General features: G+C 42.8%; 1 protein-coding gene across 2 annotated transcripts in view; it reads right to left on the minus strand.

Annotated features, from left to right (window-relative positions):
- Positions 1–17,303, minus strand: part of LOC125764903 (homeobox protein prospero) — a 159,886-nt gene extending 142,583 nt beyond the window's left edge. Inside the window, exon 1 of one of the 2 annotated variants that reach the window (XM_049429598.1) lies at positions 17,070–17,303. The gene's annotated coding sequence lies outside the window, so the exon portion shown is untranslated. The remainder of the gene's footprint in view (positions 1–17,069) is intronic. The other variant, XM_049429595.1, reaches the window with a different exon arrangement.
- Positions 17,304–20,394: the final 3,091 nt, after the last annotated feature.

Below are 20,394 nucleotides of genomic sequence, written 5' to 3' on the forward strand. Positions count from 1 at the left end.
TCTGGATCTCACAGTGAAATGACCGGGATTGTGGCGTGTGGTAGCAAAGAAACTGGAGGTAGTTTAGAAAAGTTTCCTTAACACGCTACACCGAAACTCATTAGAGCGTATTATTTCTCGACCGGTTTTTGCAGTCTAAGCTTACACGATACTGTACGAGCATCAAATGCTTTATATATCACCTTCACTCTTCGTTTATTGCTGTCATGATGGAAAATGGAACGTTACTTGGAATTGGTTATACTAACTGCAGAAATGAAAGTATTCTTCCAATAGCCTGGGAATTATTGGGAAAATGAAATCCTTTAATTGTTATTACTAATGTTATTAGTAATAGCTGAAATAAGTCTAATGTATTTTAAACTACAAAATTGCAGTAGTTAAACGAAACAGAAAGATGAGCGGTTCTTGTGTGTACCGAACGGATTAACGCACCAAAAGCATTCGGTTCGTCTTCAAAGCCCAACAAAAACCTCCTTCCAACAAGGCCAAGAAGGTGAGCGCATAAAATCAAACAAAATAAAATCCTCAAATGCAAAGCAAACATGAAACATGAGACAAGGATAACTGTTTTCCATTTCTCCCTGAAAGTCCCTCTTTTTTCCCTCACGAGCCACATATAATGAGGACATTCAGCGTGCATTAGGATGCTACGTTCATGGCCCCGTTGCTCCCCGGACAGGTTTTGTGGAAAAGTGGTCACCCAAGTTCAGGGCACGGGAAGACATCATCTCGTGAGAATTTCTGTGAGAAATAAGAATTCTTTTTGGCTTACGGATGACCCTTTCTCGAGCCAAACAAACCGGTTGATGGTTACACCGGTATTGTCTGTGGATTTTGCTGAAGATGTAAGGGTATGTCGGGTACCGGGTAGTCGAAACACCCAAAAACCGTGTGCGATGATCAGTCTTACGCCGAGCGTAGATCGGATCGGTGACCGAAGCAAAGCCTCAAGCAAAAACAAATCTTTTCGGTGCTCAAGTTGTTAAAGGAGTCTGTCGAGAGCTGGACCTGACGTGAACATCTTCGTGTTTACCGACACCCGAGAAGGTAAGCAAGCGTGTGCCTGTGTGCACGTAAAACAGTAAATACTGATGTATGCTTGTCATACAGATGGCCATATCGCCATTAAAAATCTTTACTTTAAATTGCACAAATTGAAAGCATCCATTAGCTGTCCCCCCAAAAAAAACAAAAGGTCAATGCGCAGCTGCGGGTTGTGTTGTAAATTTTTAGATTGCACTCATCTAACCGTTAAAACCCGTACCTCCTGAAAGACCACCATTACCTGCCGGCATGGCGTGGTTGGTGGGTGCATGTAAGGTGGAGAAATTTTTGGAACTTTTATCCCATTTCTCCTGGGAAAAATTTATGCGTTTTGATGTATTTGACAGAGTGCACTTCCAGCTGCAGTGCCGCCAGGTTTTTGGTGAATACCCGGCCATTGCCGGGATGCTGTCGGTACCCATTTTGCCCGTCCACGATCATCTCGTAACGATGGGATTCACGGTCTCCCTTCCCTCTAGCCCCACCGAAAACAAAACCCTGGGAGTGAGTTCGTGGGAGTGGAAATTGAAAAAGCCTGTAAATTTCCCAAGTCTCAGATGCATATTTATGGTACGGTCACATTTGTTTGTGCGTCATTGTATCGCAGTGTGGGTATGTGTATATGTGCGCTTACACAAATGTGTACCCTGCGTGTGTGTGCGTGCGTGTGTGTGCTTCTACTCGAACAACGGGAAACGGGACTGTGGAAATAATTTTCATGCACTTTTCATCTTCATTCATCTAGTGCTGCTGCCAGGACCATTCCTGCCAGCTTTCCGCTCGGATGCGTTTCCCTGACGATGCACTTTGCTTCGATGTGCGTTCGGTTTGCATCGGCAATGTTTTCCTGGGTGCCCCTTGCTATATGCACCGGTTGCACCGGTCTTACTTTGCCCAGTGCAACGGACTAGTGCATCTATCGCCTCTATCCCGCCATCTTTGATGAGCTCGTGTTGAGGGTGGTTGAGGGATGTTGAGGGTGGTGAAACAGCCTGTCTCTCACTACACGCGTACCGGTGTGTGTGTTTGTATGGGATAGCCATCAAGTGTGATGTAGTGGGATCTACCAACCACCTCCCACAACCCATTTTGCGCCTCCATCACGAACTGCATTCGTTTGTGCGTGCGTTCTCGAGGTTTCTGGTGCAAATAGCAACCTCACATCCGGTCGACCCATCCGTCCGTTTGAGCTGCATTTCCCACCCGGATATCCTCCCGTGCGCTTGCAAACGGACGTGAAAAATTCAATTCAAAAGGGATTCCAAATTCCACTCTTGATTCGTTCGGACTCGCCTTTCCGGACCTCTGTTGCGTGCATGCGTTTGTGCATGATTGCGTGTGTGTGTGTGCGTACGTCTGGTTTGGTTTGGGTCCTTCGGTTTATTTCTGCAGACTGCAGGTCCAGGGCTCCTGTCGGGGTCGTAATCCAGGTACAATATTTGACATCGGGTGGGGTTTTTCGACTGAAAGCTGTCCGTTATATATTACCCGTTTTGCTTTATGGGTTCCATTTTGCTAGTTTTGCAAAACCGGCTCCAAAAACCCGGGGAGCCCATAGCGATCTCCTGCTGTGTCTCACCCACAAATCTCCCGCTGCAATCCGACCGGCCTGCAAATGCTTTTGTCGATATGCCGACCTGCCTTCGGTGCACACTGTTTTCTAACACATTTTGCATACACACCATCCAGTGATGTGCACTGTTCCGGGATTGGGCCTGTGTTAGATGCAGTGCATCGTGCATTTTGGTGTGCAACTGCATTTGTGCAACCATCGAGATGCACATGGCAAGCGATGCTTGCGTGCGTAGTTGGCCGAATACGGACGAAGCTAAGCTGATGATGATGAGCACGATGACGGCGGGCCGGTGGGTTGGATGCTGACGGTTGAAGTTTGGTTGATTTCAGCTCGATTCATACGTTGCCGTTGGCCACCAGGTTAGAGGCAAAGGAGGTTTTGCTCGCATGTCGGTTGCCCGGTATGTAATCAAGTATTATCAACGCCGGTGCAACCCTTCCCCCATCTTCCGCCCCCCCGTGAACCGTCCGGGAAAGATCCCAGCAACAAAGGCTTCTCCCGGCGACAGAGCATTTCAGCTCGATCTCATTTTTCCCAAACGTACAAAACACACGTACGATGCGTCGATTTTAGTACACCCACCAAAAAGGGATCAATGTGGCTACGTTGTGATATGCGGAGATCGAAAGCTGTAGGCGCACAGAGTACCAAAAACCGTGCTGTTGGGGGTTCTGCAGGGCGAGCTAGGCGCGGGAGAAGAAGCAACAAAAAAAACCCTCCATCCAGCACAGATCTGCGATAGCATTCTTGACGATGATGTGGCCCACGGGCGTGGAAACGAAATGCAAACGAATAGTAGTGGGAAAAGCAGCAAGCAAAAAAAACGGGGAAATGGAAAAGAATAACGATGACACGGCAAAAAAAATGCTGCACAAATGCTCACACGCAAACCAGTCCACGCGCGAGCACTAATGCGTTGCATCCGGTTTGATGGAAAATGGCCCTGCACCGGTGCAACGGTGATGTGCAAGGAACTGCATCTAACGGTTTTGCATCGCGCGATAATGTACCATTCCCTTTGGCTTTGCCTGCCTTTTGCACAGCGACGGTACGGTACGGAATGGACGATCCTTTTTCCGCGAAAAACACAGAATCCATCGGTGCAGGTCACTGTTTACCGTCGTAAACCAGCAAAACGTTTACTCGGTTCTGCTTTTTGGATTTTGCGTGCAGTAGGTTTCACAACATAAATTAATGAGTGCCCATGGAACGAGGATTGGAATTGGGATTGGATGAAAAGAGGAAGGATTGATTTTCCACTCTGAGTCACAGGATGAAATGCGATCTTCCAGTTGAAGTTGACAAGTCACCGTCCCGTGCTTTCCAATGGGATGTAAAAGATTAACACTTTAAAAATACAAAACTTTGTATGAAACTAAAGGTGTAATATAAACCAAGAACAATGACATTTGTTTTGCAAGTTTTTAGTTCAATTTTCCCCTCAAGTTTTGCCTACATTTAGGCGCAAATTACGATTACTAAACCAAAGGTTTCGGAAAAGTTTTTTACAATTATTTTGTATTCTAATCTGCTTAGAATACTTTTTTTAGCTTCGCAAGGGCCGACTTTTTCTCTTTTATCATTTTTGTACACTCCCATAGTGTGCACCGGTAAATGGAGATTTATTGTTACAGGAAAAAGCATCCTTAAATCATGAAAATTCAATTACGATGCATTTAGCCCATAAAGTAAGTGTAAATTTTACCGCCATTTTAGAAAAGGCATATCTAGAATCCTCGAAAAGAAGATTAATAGATAAACAAATAGTGCATCAACGAATAGAAGGTGTGTTTGTGTGAAGGTTTCCCCTTTGTGATGGAGATGGCGTAGTGATGGTGTACTGCCATCACATGGGAATGATGATTGCGATGACATTTGATATGATTTGCAGACCTCTAGTGCTTCGGTGCATTACACCTTCGGGAGAGTAATCCGTGCCGGTGCGTACTAAAATGCATTAGTATTATTTATGCGTTACCCTGAATGGGACTGTGCCGTTGGGTTGATGGTTTATGGTTCTACTATTTCTTGCTGTCAGTTGTCAGTTATGCCGGGTTCTCGTTATGGAGTTTTATCAGAACTTTCGATAAATCATACAACAGTGGAATAAGGATGAAGTTTGTTGACGTTCAGTAAAAGGAACATCATTAGCCGATGTTAAACAACTATTCTACGAGCGTTTTGTTCAGTGCGCTCAACTGAAACTATTTGTGCTATGCATATTATTTTTCCATAAGCAAGAATTCCTTACATTTCGCAAAGGTTAATATTGCATCGTTCTAATACTTCCTGAAAGTTATTAATTTATTTTCGAAAAAAATAAAAAAAACACACCTCACAGCTATACTGCACGAGAGCTATTTAGAATGAAGCATATCCCTGGGCGGGAGTTTTAGAATAACGCTTTTACTGCTATTAAACAACGTTCCGTTTTTGCTTGGAAAACTTACGGACAGCTCGTTACTCGAAGCGGTTTAACTTTTATGGTTCAACATTTTCTAATATTCCCGATTCAACAACGGCCACCCACACACCGGTAAGCAGCCCGAGAAGCTGCCTTTCCCCTACATCGTGTGTTTCACCCACTACAACCTTCCCAACCTTTGTCCAGATGATTCTTCGGTGAAAATATATTGCCTTACAACAGTTAGTGCCGTGTGACTATCACCTTCCCCCCCCTTCACTTATACTACCCATCTCCCATTTTGCTGTACGGCCGGCAGGTCAAAAGCACCAGTCATTGCACCAGATCCAGTGACCACTTTTTAAAACTATAAATTAGTAATTTCAGCACAAAATATCGTACCAATCTCGTTTCGTTCTTATAGTACCCAACCCTTTGGGTTCCTTTTTCTTTTTTTTTGGGTGGGAAAACTCCTTCGGTCCGGTGGGCAGCGGGATGGCTAACTTCTCCTGTACGGAGAAGTTGGTACCTAACCGCACTCACCTAAACCGGGCATACTCGGTGAAAACTATCGTTCTGAGGCCAACGGTTGGCCCCGTACCCTATCGCACTATCTCGAACCGCTTCTTCGCTAACCTGAACCCCAATGCGGACACCTTCCCCGGCACGGTCACATTATCCCGTACGTTGAATGCGAACAAACGATCCAACTAGTCGAAAATGTTCCCAAAATCGCACTCTTCGTGGCGACCTCTTGCTATCCCAACTCCGCAGTGGTTCCTGGGGTTTTTCGGGTGTCCCGAATTTGGGAGGTGACCCTCGGAGATGAAGCACCATGCCATGGAAAGAAACAGTAGTGGATTGAGTTTTTGACGGGGGAGGCCGGGAAGTACAAAGCAATTCGAACCTTAGCACGCTTACGTTTCATTTTCTACCCAGGCATGCCCGTCTATATGGTCAATGTTGGTGAGAGTTTTGTGAGTCAGTTCCTTCTGAATGAGCACAACCGGTAGAAGAAAAAGATATGGAGGAAAAAGTACCCGTCCCACCAAACCCTGGTCTGGTGCTTGTAGTTTGGGCAAGTCTTGTGACGACGAAAGCAGTGGAGCACTTTTAACCTAAAACTAACAACAAAACCCTTCTTGACAGTACCTCCCCAAAAAACAGTACCAGAAACATTCAACGGACACGGGCAAGGCAGAAGTAGAACGAAGGCCACAACACCGGTACACCGGTCAGCTTCCGTAGCGTTGGCAGTTTCCGAACCCGTGCTTATAGGGTCCCCTACTGCCTTTGGGCTGGGCTTCAGCTTCAGTTTGCCGAAAAGGGGTGTGAGTATCAACCCCTTTGTTCGGATCCGCACGGTCCAATCCCCGTCCCAGCACAGGGTGGTTCGTATTGTTCCGACAGCAAAAACCTGCCGAAACCAACAGCGAAAGGCGGAGTGTTGGAACCCTTCATTTTCTAATAGTTTTCTCTACAACACATTATGGTTCTGTGCTTGGTATGATTGCATCGTCAAGCAATGGATGAAAGTGTACACCATCGTACCTCTCTAACGGCTGCTACCAGCTTTCTGCTTCTTAAACGCACTAAACGAAGGGTGGGCAAACGAGAACTTGGTCCCGGCTTTTAATGGGGTGGAGTGGCACAGGGGTTTTCGGGCTGTTCGGTGGTCACCGGGTGTATGTTGTACCGCATCCAACACATCCCGTCACTACCCATTTGCAGGTCATTTGCTACCTTGGCAACGGTTTGTGGGCAAGACTTCAGTTGTGAGGATTTGTTTGGCTCTATTTGCGGCTATATCAACACCGGCACCTGAACAAGGATCATGGATGAGATCCGTTTTAAAATATATTAACAAATGCAAATGTTTAACGACGACTAACGCTAACGTACGCTTAAAAGTAAGATAATGATTAAGATGCTTGCGATGGAAAACGATGAACGATCGTTTGGGGGGAGGGGAGTTGGAAAAAACAAAGCCACAACTTCCCTTTAGCGTCCACCCACCAGGATTCAACCACTACTCGGATATGGGTTCCTCCAATAATAAATCATGCTGCGAGAAAAAAAAGGTTAAGGTATGAGAAAAATGGCCCTTTCATGGTACGGTGAAAAGTCAGAAAATTAATGATTCACTCGAAATTAGAATTTCCCCGAAAACCCTGAAATTCTTTGCGCAGTGTTTTGCAATTTATCGTGCAAGTGTATCACAAAAAGAGTGGCCAGTACAGAAACACATCTGGCATTTTACGCTGTGTGAAAGATGGAAAAACAAAGCGAATCGGATCAACTGCGGGTGTTGCCTCAATGATTGACTATTTTGCCGTAATGAGTCACTGAAGCTACGGAGATCTGCCATGTGCTTGTGGATGTGGACGCATAATCCTTGTTTAGTCGACTGCTTTTAATCAGCGTCACAATCGCATTTTGCAACTGTATTATGTGCGGATGAGAATTTGTTTTTTACCAATGGGAAACAAATACGGGTACATGCTTTTTTCTATGCATTTGTACAAGTTTATTGTTTTGTTGTTAAAACGATGCAAATCAACAACAAAAAAGTTGAAAGACCAACTGTATTGAAATGGACCCAAGCATAAACATTAATCATGTGCAAAGGAGTTTGCAGTAACAAAAAAAAAACAAAACGCAAACAAAATCGTACATTTGATTTGTTTGCTTTGCATTCACATCATTCGAAGAAAATGTAAATTTACTTCCATCTTCTCCACGTTCCCCATGAAACCCTCTTGCAAAGGGTAGATCATGCATACAATATGCTTATGGCAGTCAGCTTCAAAAAAAAAATTACAAAGCAGTGAAACAGAAATAAAAAAACGGTTCTATATTACCAAAGAGAAAAGTCTGGAAAGGAAAGCCCGACCATCCGAGATCCGTTTGATTTACAAGAATGTGGGATACTGCGGGCGAAATGAAAGTTGCATGAGGGCAGCTTCGTAGCGACGGTAAACGCTATCTTCATACGAGTGAAAAGCTCACCACACCGGAGTGCCGGTTGATTGCGAAATGTTTAATTATTCTATCCGAAGATAAATATAAAAAGAGAATCCTCCATCGCTACAGGTCAAGCAATTCCATCTTCCGAACGGGTTTGCCAGCTGCCACCAAAGACTTACACCGCACCAAGGTGTCCAAAGGGTTCCGGCAGATCTTGTGGAATGGGTGGTGAGCAGAGAACCGGGGGGGCGTAGGGTTGGAAGGTACAGTCGTTCGTTTTAGTTCACTTTTGTGTAAATTGTGTTCTACCCTGCTGCTGTCGCAGAAAAACGAGGTTTGGGGCCGATGGGAAAACTATTTGCGCCCGTAGACGTGGACATAGGGTCGGGTGTTTCAGGAGGAGGAAAAAGCAGAAAACGGAGGGAGAGCAAAAAAATGCAAAGGAAAATGTAATACTTTTTATGGACCTTTTCAATGGTATAACCGAATGCGGGTCCAGGCTTACACCGATGAGTTTCCATTCGATGGACGGGCACCGGATGGGAGAGAGTGTGTTGGGAAGAAGGAAAAAGGGGACGAGCACAAAGTATTGACCGAGGACGGCTGAAATGATGAAGTTTCTGTGTGTACGATTACTAAAGAGTTTGTTTTTCCATCGGCCACGATGACCGGTAACTGATGAAGGTGTGGACAACCGAGTGGAGGGAGTGAAAGATAGAAGAAGCGATGAGTGGTCATCAGTGCGGTGTATGTTTGGTTTGGGATATTGGAGAAAACTAACTTTTCTTTATGCAAAGCATTTCTTCTTGCCATGTGTCATGTGGCTGTTCGGCAGTCGGTACCGCTTCCATACACTGTGGTCATGAGGGCAACCCAAAGACATCACCATTTTGAGGATGATTCAATGGTATGAAAGTTTTATGAAGAAGCGGTAAGGTAAGACCGGTTTGGGGTTTGGGGAATGGATGACGCTTTTTAATGAAACTCCTTCGTAAAACTCACTCCAATATCTAAATGCCTCAGAGTTCACAAGCGCACAAATAGACATAAAGTTTTATGACAACCTTTACACGAAATCATTTCCAAGCGAATGGTTTTAGTTGATGTAAGCCAAAACCGTGCAAATATTTGCAATATTAGTTGATATAAAAATTAAATTCAACTAACTTAACGATGCTACAAACTTTGTGACTTTATTCTTCTGCCTAATAGTGGACAGTATGAGCTGGAACTGTTTTTCATTAATTTTTGTTATTTACAATTCGTTCAACGAACTGGCCTCAGGCAATCGCCTGGATGGAAGAGCTTAAACAAACATTGGCATGTGGAGTGTCGCGCAGGACACACACACACACTCGCCATTAATGCTCGGATGAAGAGAAGTTTATGGGTCGTAAAGATTTGAGCACCAGTCAAGGGGTTATTCCCGGTGCCCATCCCGGCTCCGGTCGGTTGGTTGAACGTTTAGCGCTATGTTGGACGGCGGTACGGCGTAAAGTCAGAATATGACCCACACTACGCAGTGACCTGGGGCACTCCACAAGTCGACTCCACTCGTCGACAGGCCAAAACGCTAGGAATTTTCATTGAAAATTAGATACGCTTGTGTGCGAAGGCTAACAGTTTCGTACGCAATTTCCTAGACGTACAGCACTGAAGTCGACGATAGCCGAATGTGGGACCAATGCGAACGGACGACGGTTTAATGGTTTCGTAGTTTAATGATGGCTTTTCAGCCGGCGCCATCAGCGGTAATACTGTAACCATAAAAGTTTTATATTTACATACTTTTACACCGATGCATCGGAACTTTTTGGAAAGGTTTGGGAGAAATTCTTTTTAATATCCTTACCTTTTGTTATTTCCTGGATGCAGCGGAAAGGGAAATATTGTCCACAAGACTATATATTGGGTGAATATGGACATGAAGCGGTAAATGAGCCGAAGTAGTTTTATTGACAATTTCTAAAGTATATATAGACTTGTTGAAGGAAATTGAACATCAAGAATTGTGATAGAATGCATCAAACATATTGATAAACCTCCTCCAAACTTGGAATGGGAAATTGAGCCTTTTTTTAGTAGTTCAATAACAAAACTCGGAAAAAGTGTTTTCTTCTCATTCATGTAAACTTTTTTGATTAATTAAAACAGATAGTTGGATGGTGGTGTTCCCGTCTGGTACAAATTTAGAACATACATTCAATTAATTTCATTTCAAATAATGTTATCTCATTCACCATTGTGATTGCCGGACCGCTCAGTATCCTTCGTTTGGGTTTTTTGCCACATTTGAAACCGTTCACATGCAACTCGAACTCGAAGATGAAAGATGGTAACGTTTTCTCCGCATTATGCATCGTTCGTCCCATTCGGCATCATCTTGTCGCTTTTCATATCAATTGTTGAACCAATGAACAATCCAACGGAGGTGAAGTAGGGGAATGGGAAGGGTAGTAGCTTTTGCATAAGGGAGAGTTACGTTTCGTTTGTACTCAGGCAAAGGGTTGGGCATTGCTTCGAGCGATAACAGATAGAAATGTGGTGCATACATACATCAACCCACACACACACACACATACATACACACTTTTGTGGACCTTCCGTGTGGGTACACACCACTGACACATGTCTGGTGGCCGTACTCGACAATGATGGTCCGAAACGATTCCGGTGAAGAAGCTGCAATGGAAGACCTCCGAAGTCGGACAAGGAATGTACGGGCTTGGGCGGATTGGATAGTGTCCATACACACCCATTCGTTCGCTTTTGCAGAAGTATTTTATATTTCTTTCCCAACCGATTCCACATCCGGGTTTCAGCATCCGCGCCCCATTCCTTTCACTGTGATTATGAAGAGGTTTCTTTTGTTTTGCAACAAAACAGAAAAGATAAAATGCATTCCATGGAGCAAGCAATGGTGCGCGCGCGTGTCTGTGTACGTTCCAATGTTTCTATGCTTCTCGAAGAAGAGTCCAACGATTGTGGCCATGGTTTGTTTGGAGGGACAAAGAGGCTGTATGTTTGGGCGGAAGTGTTGCTCGTATAGAAATTCCACTGCACCGGGTGAGCTTTTACTCTAGCCAAAGGATATCTAGCCCCCGCTCAAACGAGACGAACTCGTCCATTCCAAAGACATGAGCAAAGCAAGGGAAAAAAAAGAATCTCATTTAAATATTACAACAATGGTGCACCCATCCGACCGACCGAACTATCGGAACAGAAGAGCCCTGGACATGTGGAAGGAGCTCGGGATCTCGGGAACTCGGAACCCCAAACCGCTCCATTTGATTGTGAAACTTGTTTTATATCCCTTTCGTCCCATTGTTGCCAATGTTACCATCGAACCGAGGTGGGCAACCAAACGGTATGTTGGAAGCGGATCTTGAAATCCTTGTAATATCTCAAATTCGGTGGACGGAGCCGGGATCCTTGTGGGTAGCGTGATGATGAAAGTGGAGACTGATGTGGTCTGCGCCATTCTCCCTCCCTTTCCCAATAGAAGCGGGACGGTGCAGAAAAGATTGGATCAAATTGTGCAACTATGCAAGACATTTATATTCGGATTTCCATTCGAACGAGTTGACGGACTGACTTTGGTTCGGTCGGTCTGTCCTGTGGTTCGTTCAAGGTTCAACCACTGCTGTACGGTACAATGAATATTTGTGCATTTTATGCAAACGCCATTGTTACGATTGAACGTATCGGAAACCGGACAAACTCAAACCCTTCTCAAGTTGGTGTGTCCTTGTTTTTTTTAAATATGTATTCTAATATGAAGCATACCACAACCGAGAGCTGAATCAATTCAATTTGGTTTGTGAATATAAACACACCACAACTTTCTTTTCTTGTGGCTCTGGCAGTGCTTTCGTCCCCAAACCGGAATGGAAATTTGAATTAAATGTTTTACTGTAGCAATGATGTAACATTTGCACATGTGTTTGTACTCCTGTACTGTCGTCTTTTACTCGTAGCAATTCATCTCGGGCTCATCCGTTCATCCGAATATGACATTCGTTCTAAGGGGCCACAGTTTTGTTCAACTCCATAGCCTTACAACTCTTGACTAAGGGACAAAGACCGAAAAGAAAAAGCAACCAGCAACAAATATTTGTATCTACATAGATTTTAATTCAGCAAATTGTTCATGCTATTGAACATGCGGCTGGGAAGGGTACTACATCGTTTCTGCCACAAGTTTTTCGTTCTTGAAATCATGCACTTGAAGACAGCATTTAAATTAATTACCATTTTACCCATGTCGATATCCCCGGGCAGCTGGGGAACTTTTTTTCAAATGGACACATCGGTTGACAGGTTTTACCATTTATTTCCTAACTGACTTAAAGCATTTTTTTCTTCTACTCTTCGCCATTGTGCATTCAGGGGATAAATCTTGATTATAAGGTACCGTTTGCCGATAGATGAGATACTTATCGTAGTGTATTTACATGTTAAAATTTATCGTCGTAAAGCATCTATTAAATTAGAAAGCATTTAATTCCATTAAAATGTGTGAACAAATGAAGAGATGATTGGTGGAAAAAATGGTTGTTTTATTTACGTATTTTACGTTTGCTACCAACAAATTATGCTGCAGCATCGGTCGGCATACACTCGTGCGCTTTCATTGCAACAAGTGCATGTCCATGAGTGTGTGGGTGAGGGAGTATGTTTAAATGAGCGAGCAAAGATAGTGAAGAATATGTTTGGCTCACATATATGTGTACCATCGAAGCGGTGAACGATTCATTAAACAACCTACGTAAAAGCTATGATCGTACGTATCTCGCCAGGAAACATCTTTTACCGGCTGGGATGAAGTCAAACGATAGACCAACGATAACACGTTTGGATGGAAAAAAAACCGAAAAGCTTTTAAAGAAGCACCTGGAACAACTTTAATTATTGTTTTGTGGTAGAATAAACAAGGATGAGTTAAAGGAATTTGATGATGATAAATATTATCAGCATAACAACTCTAAAACAACAAGTCGTACATAATGGTGATGACTTTAAATTGATACACAAAACCATCATCGGGATGCTGAAAGTCGTGTGTATGCAGCAAAAGCTTACTTTACATACGACCAGAATACGACCAGAACCGATATTGCCATCACAATTTTCCAGCCCTCGCGAGTTGGTGTGCGTGTGTGCGTGTGTTCATGTATCATTATAATGACATTTTTTGGCGATTTATTGGTTGCCGAAAAATAAATGTTAACGAGCAAAACGCGGCCCGTAATGTGCTCATGAAAAGCGAAAGCAGCCAGGGTGGTTTGTTTGGTTGTTGTCTTTTTGTTTTTGCTTTGGTTTTTTGTACCAAGTGGCCAAGTGGTGTGCAGTATGGGCGGTGCCGGTACGCTCCCTGCGGAGGAAGAAGGGGAATGATGGCACGTTGGGCGGTTCTGCATACTACAGCTGATTGATAATTCGAATTAAATTAAAACTGTTAAACTTTTTTACCACCAAAAACAGACACACACGCACGCACGATACGGTAAGCAAACAATGAAGTATGGACCAATTGGAAATGTATGTCAATGCAAGGAAATGGATTTTCTTCTACGCTCCAAACGATGATAAATCATTAAGGAGTCGAGAGAGAGTTTGCAAAGTAATTTTGATTAGTTTTAGGAAGTTAACGAGAAAAGGTTGAAAAATGTATTTAAAAAATCCGATTCATTTCTATTGCTTTTCGAGGAAAATTTTCATCGTTTTTTTTTGTTACCACCGAAGCACCCTAGTGCGTGCTTCAGTGCGTGCCTGCGTGCGTGCGTACGTTAGTAGAGCCGTACTGCGCTTGCGTGCTTCCGTATGCGTGTGTGTGTGCGTTTTTCCAAAAAGGATATAACGGGGATTGGGAAATAGTATTAACATCAACAAAAAAAAGTAAAAGAGTGAAAAAACCCCACACCATCTCGTACATGCGTGCGTGAGTAGATGTGTATGTGTGAGTGGGATGATTTTTCTCGGGGGAGTCAAAGTGACCGTATCATAAGCGGTTACCCTGATCGAAGACCAGTGTCATCGTTTTTTTTTCACCCCGAGCCTTAACGTCTATTTCCACTCATCGGAACAAGCTTGTGTGGGGGACAGAGGATTGTTGTTTGGGTGAAGGAAACATTATCTGTACGCAGTGAGCACTATGTATCTGTGGTGTGGTTCAGTGTGAGTAGAATCATTGGGTGTCGAGGATTTTATCTTTAAGAGACTGTACTAAACGCACACACTGTCGGATGCGTAAAATGGACGCAAGCAATGAATCTGTCACACGAAAAGGAAATGTGTGCGAATTAAGAATTATGTGTAACAAATTATGTTTTTAACTTGAATTAAGTATTAAACTACTTCTTCTTATATTTGAGAAGCACTCCGGTGACTTTGGTGATGAGATACGGGAATCCTGGTTTCCTGGACCAAGTATCGCTTCAAGTGTCTCTAGACTGACAACTTAGATCATAGGTCAATAAATAAAGCTTATTACTATATTTAACATATTATTTTAATATTTCTTTTTTCCAGAACAAAAATTCCAACAAAGGCAGTTAAGAAAAAGACACAACCGAAGAAATAACAGACCAGTGTACTGGTCTTAGACGGGAATTTTTCTTCTTCTCCTCTGCTCTCCTCTCTATTCAGCAAAAGGTGATAAATGAATGTCAATAAAACAGCTTTTGTGTTGTAGAAGCCCGAAATTAGAAAACGCTTTTTCATTTGCATCGCTTTATAGATTGAATCGCTGACGTAGTGCTGCAATGCATGATAAATCTGGTAATTTAATGCGAAGGTTTGTGTTGTTGTTTTGGAGGAATAAGCTAAGACGCTGAGCTAACGTCCGAAAAAAATTATAAAACCCCTTTAGAATAGTCCGCATTTTTTGTAGTGTAAGGTGTATTTAGGGACATGTTTGGTACTGTATAATAGAGTTTTGCTGCTCTATTTCTATTTGTTTGGAGCGATTCCTCACTACAATCTAACAAATCATCAAACTTCGGGCGTGACACGTTCGGGAGCGAAGGGGCACAAAATATTAATTAAATTTCTCCTATACACATTCAATCGCCCGTTCTACCAGCAGCTTTGTTGGCTAGGAAAGTTCCGGTCTGGTGATTGAGCCTGTGCCGTTTTATCAGCTGGAAAGAAATTTTATTTTCTCTCGCGTGTTTTTTGCAAATGTTTGTTTTTTTTTGGCCTACGCTGGTCCCCAATGCTGGTTCGGGATGCGTGAGCTGCACAGTGTGCACAGTGTTGTGTGTGTGTGTGGCTCAATAACGCATTCCGGCAGTACGTTCCGGTATCACTTGCCACCAGGTTGCACCGACGGTCACCCGTGCCAGTTTATAATGACAATCATAATTATGAAGAGTGATGATCGATAAATTGGTGGATATTGAATATTCGAAATCGCCAGACATTGGCATCGGGGGTTGTGTGGTGAATAGGCGAGGACCGCGATATCAACCGCCCCCTCTACAGGAGGTCGCGGAAGTAGAGAATTAATATTTGAACTCGGCTCTTTCCGGTAATTGAATCGAGTTTTGGGTTTTGGGGCTCTGACAAACGGGCGACAGCCACGTGTGCCATGTGTGTTTCTGTTGTCATTAGTGCGGAAAAAGGATTAGGATGATTGCAGGTTGAGTTTTGATGATCGATTATCGGTTATCGGAGGGGCGGGAAGTGGTTGGTTTTGCAAGATTTGTTTGATTTGTACCATGATGATGATGAGAAACGGGAAAACATTTTCTCATCATGAAATTGATGATAAATAAGCATTTGCTGTGGGAAGCTATGAGCGTGCGGGGAAAAAAGAGGTAAATTGTTTGTTTTTCAAACTTTATTTCTTTTTTTTTCAACTTGTTTAGAAATTTTAAATGAGTTAAGTAGGAAGAAATTTAGTTTACGATTTACAGATTCAGAGATATTTCATTCATCTAAGCTTAATGAACGAGAAACTAATCTCTTTAAAGGCAAATCCAATAAGCTTTTAAATCCAATCTATCAATATCAGTTGCTTTGCAATCGCCATAATATCATTTGTTTACATCATAACGCCATAACCCCATTAACCGTACAGCTGATCGGTGCAAACAAAGCGATGAAAATTATATTGCCATAAAAAGTCCAAAACAAATCGCCACTGTTCAATCAACAGGATGGTTGGAATACAGCAGTCCTCCAACCAAAACAAAAAAAGAGGAATGAGTAAAAAAGTACAATAAAAATGTTGCTGCTCATTATCAGCAAACCAGACACAAGTGCATGTGCAACCCGGGCAGGGTAAAACAACCCGAAAAAATTGCCCAAATGTAGGTGAGAGTGAAAATTTAAACAGCACATTGATAAACCATCAGACAGTAAAAAACGAATCACTAAAGTTAAAAAAGGTCACCACGTGAGGGACCACTATGAGAGTGGTAGGAAAACAGGGGGAAAAGGGACATACAAGAAGGAGGAGGTCACATATTGCCAAAAAATCAACTCTCAGTCCAAGCATGGTCCGCATAGTATTTTGCTTACTTTGGTCGTTTTTTCTTCTTCCGTACATTATTATGTATAATTAAAAAAATAATACGACACATTCTCTCCGGCTGCATTCGCCGATGGTGGCGCCCGGTCCACCTTTTTGCCGCGGAGCTGTCTCGCTTCCGCAAACGTTTCCCAAATTGGACGCAACCGAAAGGGAGGGGTGCAACACTTTGCTGCAGCGGGATGCGTTTTTATAATGATATATTTTTCCGAAATTTTATTCATTTTCACTCCCTCCAACGACGATGGATGGTAAAACACATCGGCGAGCACGTGCAACACGTCAACGGTACGGTTAATATGCGTGTGGAAAATGTATCAAGCAACACGTTAAACACGGTGCACCTTGCACACAAAGACACACCATCGTTCAATGCACACAGTGACGCTCAAGTGAGTTAAGATTAAGGTACGGACGGGTCTGGTCTAATCTTCTAAACCTCGGGCCTGCCTGGAGCGTTTCGCTTTTCGCAAACATTCGGAGCACCGAAACCACCTTGAATAGTGACGCGAGAGCACAATATTCTTCCGCTTACTTACCTTTGTCAACCGGGCGCGTTTTCATTATTTCCCATAGAATTTTTCACTCGTTTCACACATTTGTTAGTTATGATTATTTTAACAAAAACACCACAGCAGGAGGAAAAAATTTGCACCGTAAAAACTTATAAAAATGAAATGCAGTAATCAACTCCACAGGGTTCTATGGACGCGTTTCGATTTTCGTGACGCGTCGCGCATTCGGTGCTTTCTTGGGATCGCGAACACAGGAGCATCACACAGCGCATCATCGTTGCGAACCGCCGAAAAGTTGCCGCGGGTTTTCGCGCTCACCAACACACGGCCAAACGCGGCACTTTTTCCGCTCATTCCGTATATGTGTTCCCCATGTCCTCCCACCGTTTAGCATCCTGCCTACTTCCCTTCCCTCCATCCCTCGCTCTATCGTACATTGGTGCGTTGGTCGGTCGCTTTTATTGTGTATGCGTGCGAGTTCCAAAGGCCCAAGTACGGACCGCATCCTTCCTACCCTTCGTTTGGTCAATTTTTTCGCTTATATACTGTGCACAACGGCCGTATAGAATACCGACACATTTTTGGTGTGATTTTTTTTCCTGTTATTCCATTTGCTGGAAATCATCCCGCACAAAGGCACGCTTGGGTGGGTGAAGAGTTTTTTTTTTTGGTTTTCCATTTTTCCTTTCCGAAATGACGAGTGCCGCGCGACATGAGGGGAGAGCCGGACAACAACCCACACACAAGTGTGGGTCCTCACATACATATGCTTTCATGTGCGTAACGATTGGCACACGGTAGCAAGCCTATGGCTGGCAGCATGGCCAGGCCAGATAGTAGGCACTCGTCCTTACAGGATGCTGTGCGACTCTTCGCAGTACATTGTTGCTACCCTGGGCGAACGAAACGATGTGGGGTCCGCTGCATGCCTTCGGGAGGGGTTTTTGATGGTGAAGAAACGATCGAGAGAGGAAAAAAACGACATCCCTGAAAAGCGGAATCGCCGTTAGTCTCGCTAGGGTGACGCGCGCTCGTGCTATGGTGCGCTTTTTCTGTGTGGAGTGTGTGTTTGGTCTCGAGACTTCATCGACTTGTCTCGAATACGGTAGGAATAGTCGATGGAAGCGAGCGCACTCTGGCGGGCAGCAGCGAAAGCAACTGATGAGCATATTGGCTTTCGGTTGTTATTGGATGGTCATTCGAAAGGGAAATGCGGAGCATTTTGCCCAACATTTTAATACTTATTTTGGCATGAAAAATATTTTTGTCAATTATAAGTATACATCAAATATTTCACACCGATGGAAATAGAATACTCTTTAAAAATTGTTGTTGTGCCAAGATCCTTGATGCATCTTAATAGTTAGACATTCCAAAAATATTCCTAAAATATTTGTACTCCAATAAGTTTTGGAATTAAGGAAAATTTACGACTTTTGGATTGAAAGTTGAGCAGAGTACTACAGTCTACTACCAACGATGGTTGAAATTTCTTCATGAATTAACAATTTATTTCAATAGAAAACAAGTTATAATAATAGAAATCAAGCCTTATCAAATATTTGAAAAACAGCAATATAATAAAAAACAGAAATTAAAGTATTCATAAAACCTTAAATTGCTAAATTTGTTAAGAGGATTATACTGATGCAGAAGTCTAATATTAAGCTTCTCCATCAAACAAGTTGTCAAAAAACTGATATGTTTTATGCATATTCCATTCATAAAATGTCACAACGACATTTTAATAAAGCGCGTACGACATTCTACGCATCAATTTCATTAAACAAACTTTGGAACTAATTTCACTTGCAACAGAAAACACACATCGTACCACGTCTGCCTGCGCACGTACACGATGAAGTGAACAAATCTTGCCTGCACCTGTAACCGAGCACCACCTCGTCAATATGTGCACTTTTGTAAGTGCATCTCGAGCACCGGTAGCATATTTGTTTGCATGAAAGGAACACTTTCAATGAAATACAATCAATGTGCTCCAAACATACCCTTAGTGCGTGGTAATGGAAGTATCTTCTATCGCCGATCACCATCAATTAAGGAGCGGCCTTTGTTGCAACGCAAGCAACTCCTATTTTAATACTTGGCCCATGATGAACTGTCTGTTACTGGCAATAAAGTGGCGAAACTTCAAACAATGTTCAGCGAATTTGATTTACTTTTATTGAAGCGGCTCTAACATCAATACATTCATTTTCGCATCGCTAAGAATTGTTTTTGTATCACCATGTAGGGATCACGTACTTCTTTCACTTCCGATCATTTTAGAATTTCAAAAATAGAAGATTTGCAAAATTTATTTTTCTTTTATTTATTGTTCACACAATGTATTTGAAAGATCAAAATAGTCTAAAAGTTTTTGAAACTTTTATTGCATTCTTCAAGGTTGTCTTCGATAACTTCAATTTTGGGGGTTCTTTTAAATAATCATGTTCTCCTATACATTTAGAGTATGTTTCTCTATTTATTCATACTTATTAGATGTTTCTAAAATGTTCATTCATGGCGGAGGGAGTCTTTAACATTCACCAGTAATGTGAAGTGTAAAAGACCTTAGCAACCCATAATTAGTTGTTTACCCTACGGTAGTTGCTTGAAATTCATAGCCATATTCTTTAGAATAAAGTTCCAACTACCTCATACGCTATAGAATACTATGCCACGCAATACAAACTTCGATTACCCGTGTATGTGTGTCGTGTAAAACGTTAAAACTAAAGAATAGAAAAAACTTTCTTACCATACTATGTACAACATGTCTAAACATAAAACACTGACACAAACAAACAAACAGCTTCGATGTATGAGGATCATTTATCACCGATCTCCACCACCCAGTGCGTGTGTGTGTCTAGAACACTGAGAGCAAGGGTGAAACTTGCATATACGAATTTTTTTGTTGAGTATAGTAATCTTTTTGAAAAATGTTTAAAACATAACACAAAACTGGGGAGCAATCCCTTCCAATACTTCCTGCCTCCCAAGAGACGGTGAACACGAATAAAGATGGAGTGAAACATAACCTCATCGGCTGACGTCCTCGCCATCCAATGCTCCATGATACACAGGGACATGGAAGACACGACAAAGCGGCAACAAAACAGCGAGATCCAGCCATCATGGAGCATGGAATCAAAAAGGAAACTCACCCGCTGGCCAAAGGTGGACCATACCAAAAAAAAACCTCCAAACGGAACAAAAGAACGAACGAAAAACACAGTGAAAAAAGAAATATGGCCGAATACGCGTTAGAAAAACAACGACACCCGGAATGTGAGTAAAAAAAGGAGAATTTTTAAGCTCCACCTACATTGCGCCCGCTGGATTG

The sequence above is a fragment of the Anopheles funestus genome, chromosome 2RL, assembly GCF_943734845.2.
Source record: "Anopheles funestus chromosome 2RL, idAnoFuneDA-416_04, whole genome shotgun sequence".
NCBI lineage: Eukaryota > Metazoa > Arthropoda > Insecta > Diptera > Culicidae > Anopheles > Anopheles funestus.